This window comes from Anser cygnoides, chromosome 17 (assembly GCF_040182565.1).
Source record: "Anser cygnoides isolate HZ-2024a breed goose chromosome 17, Taihu_goose_T2T_genome, whole genome shotgun sequence".
NCBI lineage: Eukaryota > Metazoa > Chordata > Aves > Anseriformes > Anatidae > Anser > Anser cygnoides.
Genome location: NC_089889.1, coordinates 11928898 through 11944528, shown reverse-complemented (window position 1 = coordinate 11944528; position 15631 = coordinate 11928898). Strand labels below are relative to the sequence as shown.

Genomic DNA, 15631 nt, shown 5'->3' with positions numbered 1-15631 from the left:
GCTTCCCAGAAGACTGAAAACACGTATTGCAAGGCAGAATTTAGAATGCAAGGAACCTTTTCCCTGCCAGCCATGTGAAGGTCAGTCATAATTCCTGATCACCCTGGGAAGAGCAGGAAAATATTGGTGGTGGTTGTCTTACCACTATCCCCAGAATGGGGAAGCTGGTCTGGCCAGACCACACAGATTTGGTGGCATTCCTCATGCTTTCTGAATTGGGTAACCAGTCTGTGGTCATTTGATCAACCCAGGTCTCACATCCGCATCTAAGAAATGCTATGCCTTAGTCTTTTTTATTAAAAACAAATGAAATTATAACGAAGTTTTTTTCTTTTTATTTGATAGATTTAGATTAGGTTTAGAAGAGGCTTCAGAAATATCTTGGAACTTCTTATTCAGACAATGTGAAATTTCAACAAAATCATAGAAAAGTGATTTATCTTAGCTAACTGCATATAGAAAACAGTGAAGCTGGTACTACAGTGAAGAGTGCTCTGATCCTGAGCTATTGCTTATTCCCACAGGGCTCCTTGTTTTTAATCTCTTAGAGTGTGAAACACAAAAATGGTGATACAAGTGAGACCAGAGATTAGGGCAATATGCTTACAAAACTAATATTTTTTTTAATTTGGCTTTACTTTGTGACATGAATATTAGATGTTAGGTGGTACTCCTGACCTGAGCCGAACTACCGGAGAATGCTATGTGCTATAGAAATAAAAGCTTTATGACTGCTCAATGAGTTTGACGTATCTCTGGAATAGCAGCTAACCCGTGTGGTCCACACAATTTCTGTGCTATTAAATGCAAAACAGTCTAATCGATTTCAAAAGTTCAATTTCTATTCCTAAAGGCTGCTTCCATAATGAATTAGGGGAAGCATAGCAAATGTAATAATGCATTGTTATTAAGGTTTTAGTAAACTTGCCAAATGCCAGGCTGCTGGTACAGTCATGGTGCATTACACTTGTGTGATTACATTTCAGTTGTCATTTTAGCAAATTGCATTGCTCACCTAGCTTTGGGAATCGATCTGCAATAGCGTGCCTGGGGCAGGAGAGAAGCGCGTTAGAAAGGTGATGCTTCCCTGTAAATATTCAAAACGTGAAGTTTTTTAGCAGGTTTAATGTCTGCTCCTCCTAAATAGTGCATACAAATACTCTGTAAGTTACAGAATGAAAGGAACAGACTCTTCATCCCTTTGGAAGAATTTGGTGCTCCCCAGAAGTGTGGCCAATTGAAAGTGTCCTTTGGTATCTGGAAGCACTTGGTCAAATGGTTACTTTGGGGTGAGAATGGGGAAAAAGATGTTTCCTAAAACGTTTTGATATTTGACTAGAAGTGCTATGTAAGAAATAAATTGTTCACTGTTTGTGGGTGCAATTTGTTCTGTTTAGAACTTGCGGTGGACCCTAAGGTTAACACTGTAATTCGTGGATGGGTTTCTGGTTTATGTTCCTCTGTATCGCTCTGAGAGCACAAAGGAGTGTTAATACTGATCTTACCAGGCACTGGAAGATTTCCCTAATGCCATGTTCAGTGGAGTTATGTCAGAAATGTATATATGCATGCTGGAGAAGTAAGAAAATGTTTTAGATAGGAAAAGCTGCACTCTTTTGTGTATGTGGCATTTACGAACTTCTCTGTGCATGTGATCACTAGTAGGAAGTAGTTATTTAATTAGGGGAGGGGGAACATGAACAATATGGAAACTTTTATAGCCACATTTTAAAAAAGAAATAACTATGTCGTAGTGTAGGACTAGGTTTGTGGATAGGTTGGGTTGTGCTTGTTTGTAGGAAGGATGTGTGTATAGAGATCAGGTGCACATCCTAAATGACGCCAAAAGCACTTTGCAGAATGCAGAGGCCGTATCAGCAGGCTGTGGCTAATTGTGACTGGCAGAGCAATACTACCTGAGTGTTTAGGATAGAGAGTGATGAAGAATAATGTATCCAGTAGAAAAAGGGAAGGCAAACTCACATAGGCAGACAACAATTTAAACAAGTTTAGCCAGGACAGCATGCTAATTCCCCCCAGATTCCGCATGGAAGAAGAGCAGAGGAGAAAGTATCCTTCTCATACAAAGAGAAACAACTTTGGGGTAAGTTGATGTGAATGTGGAAATGTTGAAGCCAGTTCTTAAATTGAAGTTTCTCCTGCAGGCAAAGCAAATGAAGGTGTTCAGTAGTGAGGGGGAAATTATAGGATTTAAAGCTTGAATTTTACTTACAAAGGACAACCTTTTTGTACAAAATCAGATCGATGGTATTTCGCTTTCCTTGAGACTGTAGAATGATGTCTTAAATTGCAAGCAGCAGAAAGCAGCCCGGTGTGTGGCTAGAGTCGCTTCTCATTATTCATGCGATGTCCATGGAAAGTTAAATGCACAGAAGCAATGGGGGGAGGACGGTAAGCAGGGGGAGGACATAATGGAATGTCACTACACTCCTTGTAGTATAATGTGACCTTTCCATTAAATTAACGTTATGCCATTTGCACAAAAGGAGAGCAAAGATGGAGAGTATTTTTAAGGAACAATAGCCAAGTTAATTGGGTAGCTAAATAACTGTCACACTTTACGTAAGAGCTCGAAAGCAGGATACAAGAAACAGAGGTGTAGTAGCTGTAATGTTATTGTGGATTCTTTTGGTTGGAAAAAAGAGTTACTTTGTGTGGAAACTGGGCATTGACTTTGTTTGGGGTACTATTTTGGAACACTGTTTTTTGTCCTCTCCGATGTATTAAGACAGGTTTTGACATAATTCCTCAATGACTTACAGCTAAAAGGTTTTCATGTCCTCTGTGCTAATCTGAGCATTATGAAAGATGGATTCTGAAGTCCCTGTTGGTGTACAGTCCTCAGATATTTCATCTCTCTACCTGTCAACCTCTATGGGTTAATCGTGGAGTAAGGCACAATTCCTCAGGTGAAACACTGCCAGACCATGGTCTGACTTCATTCACACCCACACAATTTCATTTATGGGTCAAAAGGTGCTTCATGAAGCAGTTGTGATGTTAATTTTAATTGCTCATTTGTACACTGCATCCATGACTAATTTCAACTTTTTTAAGGATGATCTTGACCTTTTAACTCATAAAAGGCAAATTCTAGCTGTGTTGCATTGGGCTCCAGGTAACAGTCTACATCTTTGCACTAAAGAGACTGCAAAACTGGTGTGTGTTTGTTTGTTTGTTTTTGGTTGTTTTTTTTTGGTAATGTTTTCTGTGCTGCTATTAAAGGTAGGTTACAGTAAATTACAGAACCCACTGAAGTCTCTGGCCCTTTCTCATCCCAGTGAGTGCAATTTGCTGTGTCTTTGGCCTTGAGCTAATGCCTGTGGTGCTTCCGGGGGGATGAAATCGTGTGGTTCCTCACTTGTTAGAGCAGTCCTTGCACTGCAATCCTTCATCCTTAATGTATTTACTTCAGTGCTGACCTTTATGCTGCTTTACCTTCTTGTTGCTTTACATGTTAGGCTCAAATATTTAAGCATTCAAGAAACTGAAAGCCTTTGTCATGTAACAGAAGCATGTTTATTTTTTCTTTTACCACCATTAGCAGGTGATAGGTTAACTACAGGTATACCACACCCTGCTTCAATTTTTTTTTGGTTAGGTTCCCCTGAAATGTTAGAAATGAATTCTTGGGGTCAGTGTCTGCTAAACTGACAGCGGATCAAAGCGGTGAGACAAATTGCTCATCACAGTTCAGGGAGCTGAATCCCCCATGCAGACAGCTGTATCGTTGCTGGAGGGTTCTCAGGCACTTCACCCATGAGCTCTGCCCTGAGAAATGCTGCCATTGTTCGTTGGCGAAGCTCAGAGGTGGATTTCTGTAAAATAAACTGACTTTAAGCTCCCATCTGAGGCACTGCTGTGCTCTTGAAATTGTTTGGGTGTGTTTCTTGTCACCCTATATAGAGCTTGTGTCACTGTGAAACAGCCTGCACTACAAACAATGAATCCATGAAAAATGAGAAATTACACCCTGGCTGTATCCTAATGATCCATTTCCAGATTCGTCAGAACAAAGCTTTTTTTTGTCTCTTTTTTTTTTTCTCCTGGCTTTTTTCTAAAGGCTTGGAAGTACTGAATTCATTCAACTTTGCTGTCTGACATTCAGAAATCACCCTTGCTGACAGTAAGCTTAGTTCATCTTTTAGTGAATGCAGATGAAAAAAAATTTTTTTAAATCCTTTTCTAAATAGGCACCTTGCCATTTCATTTAGCTCATCGGAAACATTTGAATCTTTCTGTTTTAAACAAGTTGCTTCTTGTAAAATACTGTCTAACTTTTTCTCCCTTTGGATATTTCATTTCTAGCTGTTCTCATCAAATACCGTTAGCTTGTATCATTTACATGAGGTGTTTGAGGTCTGAATTGGTGCCTGGCAGTAATTGGCAAGTCAGAATGAGTTGGCTACGTAAGATACGGGCTCTAGAGCAAGGCTTTCCATCACCTATTGGCTGTACTGGCAAATTGTATGAATGGAAGTCTTTGTCCTGTCTTGCTCTGAGGTCAACTAGAAGACACTATTGCTTGAAAACAGTGATTTAATGGCAGAATGACATACAGCCCTAAAACTAATGGAATACAAAATAGGAAATCAAAACAAAGACAGTGCTTAAGGAGAATGGGCCACAGATGCAATGCAGTCTGTGTGTGCAGCTGGCATGGCTATCACAAAACGTTTCTGAAAATAGCTGTCCTCTGGAAAGTCAAGTTTTTGTGGCTTAGCTGTGGCTTATTCCCTTATTTGTGTCAAATGTTAGCAATTTGTATTGGATTTCTTTTATCAGAATTGTAGAGTAGTTTCTAAATATTAATCCTTTTTTTCTTTTAAGTCACAGATAAAATAGTATAGGGCTTATTTGCAGATAACGTAGTCAAATCTATGAAAGAATACTAGTTAGCTTCATGTGATGAGCCAGCCAACACCAGATATAATTGAGGTGTGCGTGCTTGCTAGTGTTTTAGTATGAGTTACTAAAAATCCCTTTTGTTCAGTATGTTATGCCTAAAACCCATGCAGAGCTGTTTGCTAGGACCTTAATGTAGCTATCAAGGGCACTTGGGGCTTTGTATCAGAACTAAAGGGTACTCTGATCTCGCAAAAAACATAGCGAATAATTCTTTTCTTGATGTGGTCCGTGTTTGTCATGGACAAAGTTGGTGCCAGCTGGACTGTGGGTACCCTTCATGCTGCTGTCACGGTATGGACTGTATTTATCCCTGTCAAAATATGAACTTAGTCAGGAACTTTATTCCAGCAGAGTTTGACCCTTTAAAAAAACATAGACTTGAGTGAAATTAAACAATGGTTCAGAAGTTGCTTATCTTTTTGCTTGTAAAATTTGTATTTCCAGTTTAGGTTGGTAGAATGTCCATGTACATTGTAACCAGTGAATTGAATACTCTTTGAATATCCTTCTGAAAGTTGGAAACACTGGAAAAATGTGAAGAAGTATGTAAGCATTTTAAAATCCATATTTGTTTTAGGGAAGTAACAAGAGTGGCTGCTTGGAAGAATAGACTGGAACTGTCAGTCCCATATTGTGATGTGCATGTGGTGAAAAGATGACTTTTTTTAGGGCTGGCAGACGCGCTCTGTTCATTTTACAGGTCATTAAATTTCTCATTATACAAACTCAATCATCTGAGTTTTTTAAAGTATGATTTGGAATATCCAAAAGATTAGACAGTGTGCAAAATAAATATAGAAGTTTTTTCAAATGGTTTTGTCTTTCAAAATTAAAATGATAGATAAACTCCATAATGATCATACTATATTATTCTCATTGTCTGCCTACCCCATATGGAAGGTCATATCCTGAAATTAGGTATAGCACCGCATGCAGAGTAACACCAACCAACATTGTATTTGTCAGCCAGTTTAGAGATTCTGATTAACGTGTCTGAATTCTTAGAGGAGAGAATCTCTAATAGGAATTTGTGCATTAGAATATTATCTTTCCTGGCGTAGCTAGCAATCTGCATCCCTTTTAATAATAGTATAAAGTGCTGTGATGGCAGAAGAGAATTGTTGTTGCTAAACTTCTCTACCCTTTGTTTGTAGGATTTTATATTTCCTAGTCAGTGAGCCTTAGCTGTCTGGGAGGGCAGAGAGAGGAATCCTCCCAACCTTCCCTCTCCCTGAACTGGGTGTAATGTGTTTTTTTTTTTCTTTTTCCCCCAAAAAGCTCAAGATTACAGACATCAGCGACCACTTTTCCCCAAAGTTGTTAGCCATGATATCAAAATAAACGTTTGCAGATTTTAAAGTTTTGTAGATGCTATTTGTGAGTAATGAGTGACATAGAGCTCTGGAAGCTAAGGACATTTTATGCAACAGACATGTTTTTCCATGTCATTGCTGTTCCAAGCTCCCACTGGTCCTGCCCATCCTCCTTTAAGAACAGTTTCTGCAAATCACCTTGGTCTTATATGCAGGGCATGAGCCATGTTTGCATCTGGCTGCCCAGAGATTACACCTTACTCCCCTCTGAGGATTCTAAGTCATGAGAAAGCTTTCAGACTTTGAGTGGCTTTATCTACATGGGAACTGTTCAAAAGAGGAATCAACTCAGGTGGCACGACAGCGTGCTAAGTTGGAAGTCCAGGAACCCCCCTGTGGCTGCTGCAGGAGGCCGGTGTGTCCCAAACCGCTGCCCTGTTTGCCCTGTATGCACTGATCCTAGATGATTCTCTTATCTCTTCTGAGTGTACCTCTGTAGTAGTGCAATTAGTATTGGAAAATTTAAGTAACGTAGAGAATGTATACTATTTTTTAAATATACATATATATATCACCAGATTGAGCCATTCCAGAAATAAGTGCTAGGTGGACACACAGCTGGCTCCCATAATTAGGAGCCTAGCAGCTAGTAATTTGACTCAAAGTACAAGAAAGGGCTTGGTAAAATTTCCTCCTTAACATTTTTACTCATTTACAGGTGCGTGAACTGAATTCTAATAAACCTTATGAACATAAGCTATCAGGTTTTCCTAAGACATCATTAAAATCAACCATGTAAAACTGATAATTCTGGACTTTGTATGTACAGTTCATGAGGTGAAGCTGGGCTTGCTTGTGCATCCCCAATTCCTTCTACAGGCCAGCTTCAGGATAATCAGTTGCTCACTCAATAGTTTTTGTGTCCTCATACCTACTGCAAAAAAACCTTATTTCTTAAGATCAAGGAAGTTCTGATATCTAGCTTGTTTGAAACAACATGCTTCAGAAAACACAGCCAGCTCTCTCCTTCTTTCCTTCTGATGTACTGGGCCAGCTGTTGTTTGAGCAAATTGTGCTATAAAGCTTGTCATATTGTACTATAATGTGTTTTGCTCTGTTGTTGGAGTTTAAAATGAATTTAGATCTTATGAAAAATGCTCAATTAAGTCTATACAGAATGAAATTTGCTATTTATTGACAAAACCGGTAGGAGTGTTGCATGTTTGCTCCCACTGCTTCTCAGAGAATGTATTTCAGGAGGAATAGATGCAGTAATGGTACTGCTTTTGGCCCCAAATCTTTGTTCTCTAAATTGGCTACAGCAACTTCAAAGACTCTGAAGTGAGTTTCTTTTACCTCAGGCTGTATAACGTATCTCAGTGTATGTCTGTAAGGCATTGTCACTTGAATTTTTTCCATGGTAGGTCTGACAGTGATATAGGAAGTAGCTCGTGCTGAAGATTTTTCTGGGCCAGTGATGGTACTTTAATAGAAGTCAGGTCTGTTTCACTGAAAAAGCCAATCAACTTTTTAGGTATGTCTGCCTTGAATCAGGCCTATTCAAAAAACATGACACATATTCCCGGGGGGGGAAAAGTGCTGTAATATTGAATTAAGAATTATTCTGAAATTCTTGCTAGCACAACTGTGGCCTTTGAGAAGAAAAGGCCCAATCTTCATGCACTTTATTTGCTGGATTGTTCCTTCATCACTGCCCTGCCTCTTCTGTCCAATGTGTAAGGATTACACATTAAATTGGCATTGGCAAAGTGGAATGGCGTATTACCCCCTGAGTGAAGGACTTACTCTTTATATGGTTTTAAGGTATAAGCTGGGCAGGAGGGGAAGAAGAAATCAGTTACTGCTAGGGAAATGGTACATCTCAAAAGGACAGCTCGCCGTTTAAAAATAGGTGAGGTATCTCCATCATCTGAAGCTGCCTTTTACCTTTTTGTTTGTTTGTAGAGCCTCTGTTTTTATTCATTCTAATTGCACTTCTGTGAAACATTCTTTTAAGCCTTTCAGTCAGCACAGGGCAGTGTGAAGATTGTTGCACAGTGGTTTACTTTGTCTCAGTCTCTCGAGCCAGTTTAGCATTTTGCAATCTTTTGCCATTGCCAGTTAAAGTAACTCCTGACTAGAAGGCTTGTGAAGGGGGGAAAAAAAAGGTCATGTCAAAATACAATTTCTTTTACTTTATAAACTCATAGAGTAACTACGCTATCCTGCTCACGTATGAATGCCAAAACTTTTAAAGGAACTGCTTGAAACTGAAGATCTTAAGGTCCATGAGGAGTGGTGGAGGGCACAGAGAAAAGGGAAGAGGGCGAGGTACTAACAGTACACCTGGAATTCACTTTAATTTGATGTTCAGCATCCACATGATCAACAGTTGTGGCATATTAAATTAAAACCTGGTTGAGAAGAAAGGAGATATTCAGAAATTTGCATCCTTTAGTTTTCTTCAGTGATAGTCAGACATGCTGAAAGATTCAGTCAGACTACGGAGTTAGACTTCCAGCTCAAGTCAAGAGGTGAGCTTTTGAGCTTCAGAGACCTGCTTTCAATTCCATGCCCTTTGTGTGTATATCCTATGTGACCAGGGACAAGTCACTTAACTGGTTGTACCTTCATCCTTCATACAGGAAAATACAACACACTGACAAGAATATTGCAATCATTAATATCTTAGGTGGTAAACTGCTGTAGTAATGGGGACCCTGCAGGTATTACAGGTAAACAGGTTCTGGAGTCTTCCCTGCTCCTGGATGCCAGTGTAGCCCTTGTGGTCCCTCCATCTCTGCCTTGCTTGTAGACAGCCCATCGTGCTGAAAGCCAGCTGTGTTTGGCTACGTGTCTGTGACCTCCAGGTGTGACTGTTGCTACTCGTCTGTGGGAACAAAGCCAAAGGAGATGTAGGATCTTGATCTGTTTATTAATACAAGAGTAAGAGCTATGCCTTAAACTGCAACAGCAAATAATTCCTACATTGCTGTTTGGTAAATAAAAGAAAGCATGGGAGAAACTCTGGAAGTTCAGAAGGAAACAGGTGGTGCTTTTTGCTTTGCTAATCCTGAAGTGGTGACTGGACAGTTTGAAATTCAAGTGAAGAGTTAACAGTCTTCACAGCTGAGAACAGTGTGCGTTGGCCAGGATCAATTATTAACTTTTGTATGCACTGCTTGTTTATTGAACCAATATCCCTGACCCTCTTTCTTTTTTCCTGTAAGAGAAAAGTTCTTTGATTGTTCTTAACATGACTGAGTTTTGTAGTAACTTTCAGTTTTTGTTTTGTCCTCTACCAGGTGGCAGTCATCATGCTTTTTATTCTGTGGCTTTTATTGATTTGGTCAAAAGTAATTAAAGAGATAATTCGTTCTCAATTACATTTCCCTGAATTTCCTGAGGCTGGTAACTCTGCTTTCCAGCTGTGTGTTCCCCCAACTCATTCTCAAATTAACTTTGTTTTCACTATGAAATAAAACAGAATAGCATGTTCTTTATTTTGTTTGTTGCTTTTGGATTGAATAGTGACTCTGTGCTGTAGAAGATATTGATCTGTTAATTTTATTATGTACTCCTGCCTTGGTTCATGAACTTTCATGTTTTTAGCATAGCTTTCTAATAAGAAAGCATGTGTTAGACTAGCAGAACTAAGAAACTAATTTTTTAGAGATGTTAATAAGGATTTCTGTTTTTTGAGTGTGCTTTGCTACTAAGTGGATCTCTGCAGCACTTCTGTAAGTTATTTTAAACTACTAAATGCAAGAAGGAAATGAGCACTATTGTGGTACATGGGGGTTTTATTTTCCCAGTTGAATACTGTTTACATTAATTTCTAATAGAATGGACTTTTTGGCAATCCAAAAGCTTTTTAGGACATTTGGTTTTCCGTAAGAAGATCTGGGGACAACATTTATAATTCTAACTTGAATAGAGGGAAATATCTAGAAAACATTAGCTAAGGCTGAGTATTATTTTGATTGACAGTACGCCACCAAAAATATAAATAAAAGGCTTTGGGAGAGCTGCATAAACCTAAATTGCTGACATGTTGCCCAGAGACTAGGTAAATGACAGAAATACGAGGCAGAAAGAGATGTTGTATAGAAGCGTCTTTTTTTTTTTAATATGTTTACTTGCATTGACTTGTAAGGACACAATTCAAAACCTTTAGATCATGGAGTTTTGAGATCATCCTATAATGAAATGGTTTTACATAGACTGTAAAGATGGCAGGTCAAATAATGTAAGGGGTAACCATAAGGGGTTAAAAGTAACTGGAGGGTAAATGCAATGGCAACAATGGCATTACAGTTGAGATTAATTTGATCCAATTATTTTACATAATTTATCCCTTATCAGAATTAAGTAAATATTCTTTGGAGAAAATAAAATGAAAAGAGGATTTCCCAGAGAAATTCACTGAGGATAAGCTGAGGCAAAGTGACGGAATAAACAATAATAAGCTATAAGGCAGGGGGTTGGAACTAGATGGTCCTTAGGGGTCCCTTTCAACCCAAAAGATCCTGTGGTTCTGTTTTGGTATGAAAGCAATGGTCTTTCTGTACATATGCTTTCCACTGCTATAATACCTGAATACTTCATAAAAGTTAATGAATAAGAAATGTTGTTTTCCCCATTTTTGGATATGGGGAACAGAGGCCTAGTGAGCTGAGGTGCTTGTACCAAAATTCATTGTAGTTTGTTTTTTTTTTTAAAAAAAAAAAAAACAACACATGGGGGGATAGGGGAGGGAAAAGCTCTTACTGGCTGACATAAGGTGTTAAATGTTTTATTTAGGATGTCAGAGAAAGTTTCTGATAGAGGTGAAATTGAGTCTACTTATTCTAAATTTCATTCTTACACCTTTACTGGTAAACTTTCTCTCGCTTCTCAGCTGCCTCCTTCCATTTTCCTGATATGTCTTTATTGACGGTAATGTGTTCGTTAGAGCACAGAAGGAGAGATGACGGGATTGGAGCTCCCTCCCTCATTAATACCACTATGGTGAAACAGAGGGATGAGCACCCCCCTCCTTGGATAGCGGGATCATTTCTGACCGGAGACTAAGGAATGGAAGCTGCTGCAATAGCACTTAACAAGTGCTCCCCTTGGCAGCAGAGATTCTCAACTGCAGAGTGCCTTGAATTATTGATATGATACAGCACAACCTTAACAAATCAGGTGTCTTGTGTTTGAGGCTGAGATATATTTGCATCTGCGGATTTAGTTGTGGCATAGCTTAAGCTGGAGCACTAAAATAGCATTACTCCTAGAGCAATCTTAATTTTCTGCAGAATATTCTTACTGAAGTCCTTTGCCTAGGAGTCTCTAGCGTTCAATTTAAAATTCTCTTTTGGCCCTGATGTCTGTTCCATGTTCCCGCATTCTAGTGAAAGGGCAAAAAGGGTCAGTATTGAGCAGCAGCAGAAGCAGAAAAAAAGAAAAAGTATACCCTGAGTACTTGGCTAGAATGCTTTCTTTAAAAATCAACATTTAGAATGCTACCTGCAGAACAGCAGTAATCATCTCTGCATGTAGTGCTTCACAAGAGCTTTCTAAATATTTTTGTAAAATTAAAAATACATTTCACCAGGTTGGTCTTGCGTCTGGATAACTAAATGGGTGGCTTGTGATGAAGCTGTGCTGATTTATTTTCCTCAAAACACAATCACCTTTTGCAAATGTAATCATAATGCTCCTATTCAAGCGATATTAGAAAGAAGAGTGCAAGAGGCGTGTCAATCTGCTATTTTTCACAATAATGTACCAACCAAATGGGTTGACCAGAGTGGAAAAAATCTTCATGAATTGCCGAGGAAAGAAGTTCTTTCACCAGCATAATCAAATTGAAAATGTACAACCTGAAAGCAAGCTTGGTGTACCTCAGCTCTCCCATCTGTAGATGACGTGCACATCACCAACTCAGCATTTTTCCACAACAGGATTTGGAAAACAAAGTTGGAAATTTTCAAAATTTACAGAACGACATCTGCAAAGATAAGTGTATGCAACGGAAAGTGTGTTTATTAAAAGGAAGGAAATGTCAGCTGAACAAATTCTATTCTGCAGAATTTAAAATAGAAAGTGGAAGTATCTGGGAATTGTTGTTAGGATGAAATCTAGTATCTGGAGGTGGCGGTTTGTGATTGAAACAAGCTATTGAAAAGAATTTATTCATCCAAAAATACTTGGAGCTTTCAATCTTCTTTCTGAAGTTGAAGAGGACGTGCAAAGAGCAGCCTAAGCCGGTAAGGAGGGATGCCAGACCTTTGTGTGTGCCACCTGCGATAGCTCTGGAAGGGGCTGCCTCCAGGTCCACTGGAGCAGTTTATAGGGAACCAGATGGCATCGAGCTCCACCTGCTGCACTATCTCTGTAGTTCATTTTACTGAGAGCTGCTGGGTATGATTTCAAGAAAAACGACCTCAATCATTTTCAGGGAAACTTTTGGGTTAATTTCCTCAAGTGATCTCACTTAGGACCATGTACTGTATGATATTTTTTTTGTATCTGTTTAAATTGCTGTTCTTTCATACATACAGAGTTGTATCTTATTCTGTTACTTCACTATAAAGACAGCAGGAAATGATCACTGAAACAAACCTTTGATAGCTTAAAAGCAAATTAGATGAACTATAGTAACAGTCTCCTTAAGTTGGAAACACTAAAAAAAAAAGGGGGGGGGGGCAGAGGGGGACCTCCAAGCCTATTCACTGCTTCTGCACTAAGATTGTTCAGCTTGTCATGATAACATATTGTTGAGTCTAACAAATTAGACATGCCAGCATTTTTATCTCAGTCTTTTATATCTGCACTACAAATTATGAAGATGGAATTCTCCTGTCCTATCATTATGTACTGTTACTGCTTTAAGCTCAGGTTGCACCTTTTCAATACATGACATTGTAATGAAAGATATCGTTGTAGGAAAGGAAGGTATTTCCTTCTGTTTTCTGTGATAAGGCTGATTGAATCACATTATCAGTACCTGGGTGGAAGGGTAGCATACCTGCTACCTCCCTCCCCTTCCTTCTAGAGAAACTGTGCAAAGGTTAGGTAGGTTTACAACTTTTTTCTTTTGCCTTTCCTCATGAACTGGCAGAGCTGCCTGACCAGAGGTGGGATGCAGGGTAATGTTGCACCCTGTAAAACGTTGGTCACAAATTTATTTTTTCCCATCATGTCCAGGAATCTCTGAAAGTTCTCTTTGAAAAAACTTTTCTCCCAGTGCTCTACAGCACTGAGCACTTGCAAAAAAGTGGCTAAATGGATTCCGAGCCTATACTGGTGGTCAGTGTACCTCCAAACCATTGAAGTCTTTGGAGTAGTGAGTTATTCTGAGAGATTTTTAATTGATTTTAATCACGTCATTCAAGGTATTGCCAGCTGTAAAAACAATGGTAGCTGGCCATGGCCAACATATTGCTGCTTCTGCTGGGAGAAAAAAATAGTGTCAGGAACAAATCAGACTGGAAATTTGGCTGTTTCTGAAGCCTAAGATGCTTCTGCTCCAAGTCCAAATCAGGTTTCTTATAGCTTTCTCTTTAAATACAGATTAAATGTTTGCAATTATGAAACAAAACAATAACAAGAAAAACCACCACCAGCATCAGTCTGCATGCTATTCCTGTGGCAAAGAAAATGAGAACTCACATGAGCTTACAATTTTGGGTTTTGTTGCTTATTATACTATGGAATGATGCTCAGATAAGGTTGGTGGTTAGCATTGCAGATTGCAAATACAGAGGAGAGAGCCAGATGGAAGTAGTTCAACCTCCTTTCTCCTTCTCTGCTACTGTGTCAAAAAACTTAGAATTTCTTGGAGCTATTTTTTCCATTGTAATCTCAAAATGATGTGTGCCCTACTATAAATTAAATGTTGTTCAAAATATTAAAATGTTGGGTGGGGGGTGGAGGATGAAAACCTTTCACGTTTTGAAATGAAATTGCTTCCAAGGCTTCTCTGAAGGCTTGTTTCACCTGGGAAGTCATTTACCCATCTGTCTGGCACCTTTCTACCATAAAGAGTACTCTGAAGTTTAGAAGGGTGGATCAGAGGAAAATAATAGTTACATCATTTAGCATTATGTTTCAGATAGATTGTTTATGTGCATGAATATGCATATAGTTATGAATGTAGGGTTTTTTATGCTGGAAAAAAAAAATCAAAACCACAAATACTGGGTTTTGTTTGGCAACAAATTTCTGAAATCCAGTCTACTTTTGAAAGTCTGTTTTCATAGATAAAGACATGGGACTATTCAGACAAAATATATTGATTATGGCATATAATCACAAATAGTTGAGCTGAATTTTAGGGAAAATGAAATTTAAGACTCTCTTTACTGACTGCATACTTATCTCCAGTAATTTCCTCTGATGGAGTGAAATACAGGTGCCTGCTCAGGCTGTAAAATGATTCCTCTCTCGTTCAGTGTGTGAATGAGCTTTTCTTCACACACGGAGGCAGCTCTCGGGTGTATCAGGGTCCCTCTGTAAGACTTGTACTCCCAAGCCCTATCAATTTGCCATCTGTCCCTGCTGCTGCTGACCAATCTTGTTCAAGTGCTCCCCAATTGCATGAAATAGCAGAGCCTTTGGACACTTGTCTTTGACATTTTATTAGTTCATCTTTACATGCTGCAGAAAATCTGATTTCTATTCCAGCTACTTTGCTTTTAGTACCATTGCTGTTTAATTTTTTTTTCAGTCTTTTGTTTGTGGGCTGCCTCAGTGATTACATTAGAATGCTGGTGTTAGCAGTTTTCTAGGGGGTGAAGAATACTGCTCCGTACACCTTCAGCCTTTGTTCTGCTGAAATGTTACATTGAAACATAGATTTGGAAAGCAGTTTGTGCCTTCCCAAGTCAAAATCCTAATAAGCAAAGTGCCGTGCTCTTAGGGATTTTTAAAACACTTGAATATTTCCAGGCTTTGCTCTGTTGTGCAAAAGCTATTTCGTGTAGCAAGTATTTCATCCACAGCTCTGAATTTGCTGTGCAGAGACTTTCAGACTTTGTTGTACATCAGCTCTGCCCAAGCTATATGGATGTGGCTTTCTAGGGCCTCCAGATTTGCTTTGCTTGGAATCAATAAATGAGCTCTTTGATCTGAAACTACTCCAGGAAGGAATTACTATTTCTATATCCTTTTAGCCTGAGCACCATACACTGCTGAGTGATCTAAAATCTTTTATTAATCTACCTGCATATATATGTATATATAAAAATATTAATAGGAGGGAATCTGTCTTCCTTCCACTTGAATAAGCTGCTGGTTGAAGGAGAACTAAAAATGGGCTTGTGTTTGACTTCAGGGCTTTTCATGAGTCTGTGCCATCCTTGGGGGTGAAAGCACAGACCCAAGAATAGTGATCTAGCGCA

The 15631-nt window shown here is 39.0% G+C and overlaps 1 protein-coding gene across 6 annotated transcripts in view; it reads left to right on the top strand.

Moving 5' to 3' along the window:
• The window catches only part of CCDC60 (coiled-coil domain containing 60), a 61710-nt gene that overhangs the window by 6315 nt on the left and 39764 nt on the right, over window positions 1-15631 (top strand). The gene's annotated exons all lie outside the window — the stretch shown is intronic.